This window comes from Quercus robur, chromosome 7 (assembly GCF_932294415.1).
Source record: "Quercus robur chromosome 7, dhQueRobu3.1, whole genome shotgun sequence".
NCBI classification, from domain to species: domain Eukaryota; kingdom Viridiplantae; phylum Streptophyta; class Magnoliopsida; order Fagales; family Fagaceae; genus Quercus; species Quercus robur.
Window position 1 is genome coordinate 43,518,953 of NC_065540.1, and position 3,999 is coordinate 43,522,951.

Consider the following 3,999-nt stretch of genomic DNA (forward strand, 5'->3'; position numbering starts at 1 on the left):
TTGGAGAAAAAGAAAAACAATAATTATATTACTATAACAAATCTTAACATAGGAAAGATGAATATCAATATGTATATATGTATTTTTTTTTTTTTTTTTTCTTATTAAAAGCGGCGGGACATATTTTGCATTTTGCAAAATATTCAAATCTCTATACAATGGTTGAGAAGTAGTTGGGGCATACTATCAAAGTAAGAATCGTATTGAAGAACAAGAAGCACAAACAGCAGTAGCAGTAAAGAAGAACACAAGATTGCAGCTGACAAACAAAGAAGAGGAAGAAGAGTAGATAAACGACAAGTAGCTGCAGATTGGTTAGTGATAAACGACTTGTAGCTTAGATAACTGTATATATGCCTTTAGTGATTACACGTGCCTCACGCGTCTGTGATTAGTCTTAGATTTCTGTTAATTCTTTTTTGCTGATTGTTAGGCGGGTAAGTTAGCTGGTTAGTGTTTTCTCTGTATATAAAGGGAATAGCTTTGTAATCATAATTATTCAATGAAGTCATTTTCTCCCAAATCTAGTTTTTGACAGATAGATACCCAGCCAAATCTCAGTGACAAAATTTACACACTAGTACTGCTAAAACAAGAGCAGCATTATTAGCTCTCAAGTTGAACCTCCGGATGTCCCTGCTGGTTACACAATTATAGGGCATGCCAGAATCCTGTAAAATGAGCATCCAGACAGCATTGGCTCACAATCACCTCAACCTTAGCTGCAACAAAATTCCCATTAAAATCTCTAATCACTGCACCTATTCCATAACAAAGGCCATCCTTGTATTTTTTACAGCAACATTTACCTTGGAGTAAGGTAATTGAGGGGGCTTCCATGTTGGGATATGCAGTAACTCACTGAATATTTTCTGCATTCCTGGTTCCTCAAATCTTTTTCCATTTATGTGCAGCCACAATTACCATGACAGAATGAGAAATAGTTTCAGTGAGATAGTATTCTTGTGGTGCAGCATCCAGGAGAATAGATCAGTCTCGTTTTGGTAAGGCTGGTGTGGGATAATGTTTATGCCTTCAACTAATTAACATACCTTCTTGGCGTGCGGGCGAGACCATAAAACATGTAACCTGGTTTCAGGAACTTCATTCCACTGCTCACAAGTTACTGAAGAGATGGTGCGTTTGGAAAATAGACCTGAGTCTTTGTTGGTAGGATATCCTGTAGTGCATTCCTAACCAGAGCCTGTCAGCAATTTAAGTATTTAACCTAATTCCTAGTACATGTGAGAAACGAAAATAGAGCAAATATTGCACAAAGGGAAATAATCACTCGACACAACATTTACGTGATTCGGCAATTTACCTACGTCCACTTAGCTTTCCACAGTGCCTGCCACATAATTGTTGAGCTGTGATTGTTTAAAGCCTCTCCAAAACCTGATATTGCCTCGTGGTCCAACAAATCATATGCACTCCAAACTGAAAAATCTCCAGTTTTTGCACCACCCAAAAGATACTGTCGTTAGAATGTTGAGAATTTCATGGAATGCTTTAAATGACAGCAGCTTCTTTTGGCATAAACAACTTGTCCAGAACATCCTTTCAACAAGTCTTTGTATTATCATCCAGCTAGTCACACACATAGTTTGCTGCAGATTGAGGATGTCTAGGTGAAACCACCCGGAATGTGCTTAGTGTTGGCAGCCACCTATCTCTCCAGATGTTAACCTGTCTTCCATCCCTATCTTCCAATTGTAGCTCAATTGAGCAACCTTTCTAGCTTCCAAATTATACTTCTCCAAGCATAAAGGCATTGGATGGTAACTTTGCAATAAGGAAAGGGATTGATGGGAAGTATTTATATCTGTATATCATTAGAAGTATAACAGAACATTAAATTTGCAGGACACCAAAAACAAAAAAGATTTAATCAATAAAAAGAGCCAATTGACAGTCAATTTAAATGGTTGACCACTCTGGGTCCTTGACCACCTTCGCAGGAGCCTAAGGTGGGTGTGAGAGGACCATAGCTACTTGGCTGATACTTCAATATCACTCTTGTAACTATCCCTCTAACTGCAGCTTCAAGTTTCTTGGACATTTGATCCTGTCCTTCCATTAGTTAAATAAATAAAAATGCACCAACAAGACAACAAGAAAAATCTATATTATGCCCACCTGATAATATTTAAAAAAAAAGGAAAAAAAGGTGATACGGAATGATATTTAGGGGAAAAAGAAAAGAAAAAACAAGCTAGTATGTCTAGAGGAGAAAATAAGAAAAGAACTGGACTAGTAATAGTAGGAAGAAAAATGGTGACTTACAGTTACAGATAATGAACAGAAAACATTTAGCCTTCCACGTCATTTTCACTAGATGCTACAAAATCAGCCATTAATCCCTCGAGTCTTTGATCCTCTTTGTCTGTGGCTCCTCAATATTGAAGCGTTCTCTACTAAGGAAAGTCCAGGCCCGCCATCCTCATCATTGCTTTGCTGATTTCTGATACTTTCTGAGGCTGAATCGTCAAGATCATGATGGAGAACACCCAGGTCGTCATAGGAGCGTACTGCTGTTGTTGATGCACTGTGCCATAGTTTGATAGGGATCTTCAATGCCTTGCCGGTATACCAAACGGACCCCAATTTTCTTCACCTCAAAGCTCTATTTTAATCTTAAGTTGACAAAATCCATTCGCATCAATTTCACTAGATATTCTTCCATCATTTAGAGTGTAATTGGAATAATAGAGCATTTGAACTCCATTATTCCATAGTTTGTCCTAAAACCAGAGTACACTCGATGTTTCATTTGAACTCCATTTAATGAACATGAAAGTTGACATATTGAAAAGCGGGGAAGCCTCATCTAAGCACCAAGTTGAAGATGCGTTTCTGAGAGAATGACCCATGAAAGGTAGCAACAGCTCTGGTCTAATGGGTTTTCCCTTCTCAAGTTTTTCATCGTCTTTAAAGGTAGCAATGCCCTTCTGTATCAAAGCTTCATATAGATGACCCATGAACTTATTGCGGGTGTCCTCGCTCTGAAACTGAGGAAGACATCATACTTCCACTGAGCAGTAGAAGATGAAGAAGAACTTGGGAAAGATGATGAGCCCGTTTCCATGCCCATCAAGCCATAACAAAAATAAATCTGCAAGCAAATTTCTTGTTTAATAAAAAAAAAAAAAATATCTATTAGAAATATAGAACCGAAAGAAGATTAAAACGTAATATTAGGGGAGAATAAATGACTTGATCCCAAACCTGAAAATGCGTTGAATTGGAGAGATATGAAATTGAATCAGAAATTTGGAACTGACAAGAGAGAGAGGAGTGAGGAGAAGACGGACATTTGGACGGATGAGAACTAGAAGACTGAAATTGCAGTGCTCCTGTCCTGTCAGGAAATTAACCAGGAACTTCCAGAGCTCATAGTGTCATTGCTTATGTAACTCTGCCTTATAATACGACGCATTTGTATGACTAATCTAAGATTAATTTTTCAGAGAAGGTGATCACTCTCTCCCGTTATTGTGGGTGTTTACTAGTTAAGTTTATAGTAGGGTCCATCACCCATTTGGAAGGAAGGACACCATATTTTCATGATCTAAAAATATCTAAAAATATTCTCTAATTTAATAAGTATTGTCACATCAACAAAATTTAATAAATATTATCTGCTAAAAATTATATATAATATTTATGGATTGTTTTGTAAATTCACTATATAATAAGTTCTTTGATTTAAAATATACTTTTTTAGCATCATGATATTTCTATTTTATTGAAAATCTACTTTTAGAGCCTTCACCTCTTGGTAAAGTACTATGATTGAATAAGAAATATGTGATTCAGTTTTCGTTTATACAAAAAATTAACTGGTGTCTTGATTTGATAATAAATAACTATTATCAAGAGTAGATGTCATAAGTTGAAACTCTTTAAAAAAAATAAAAAAACAATGATGGAGCTAAATTTTTTAACTTTTAGCATCTAAAAAATTTCACTTTATCTATTTTAACATACTATTTTATA

The 3,999-nt window shown here is 36.0% G+C and overlaps 1 long non-coding RNA gene across 3 annotated transcripts; it reads right to left on the reverse strand.

Moving 5' to 3' along the window:
* Positions 1 to 470: 470 nt before the first annotated feature.
* LOC126693555 (uncharacterized) lies at positions 471 to 3,523 on the reverse strand. 3 transcript variants are annotated; one of them, XR_007645418.1, is made up of 6 exons: positions 3,229 to 3,523; positions 2,287 to 3,129; positions 1,934 to 2,068; positions 1,325 to 1,825; positions 810 to 1,204; positions 471 to 722 (listed from the first exon to the last, which is right to left on the reverse strand). It is a non-coding gene; the product is annotated as an uncharacterized LOC126693555 (long non-coding RNA). The 3 variants fall into 3 exon arrangements; XR_007645419.1 differs by having other exon boundaries at positions 471 to 1,204; positions 2,287 to 3,115; XR_007645417.1 differs by having other exon boundaries at positions 471 to 1,204.
* Positions 3,524 to 3,999: the final 476 nt, after the last annotated feature.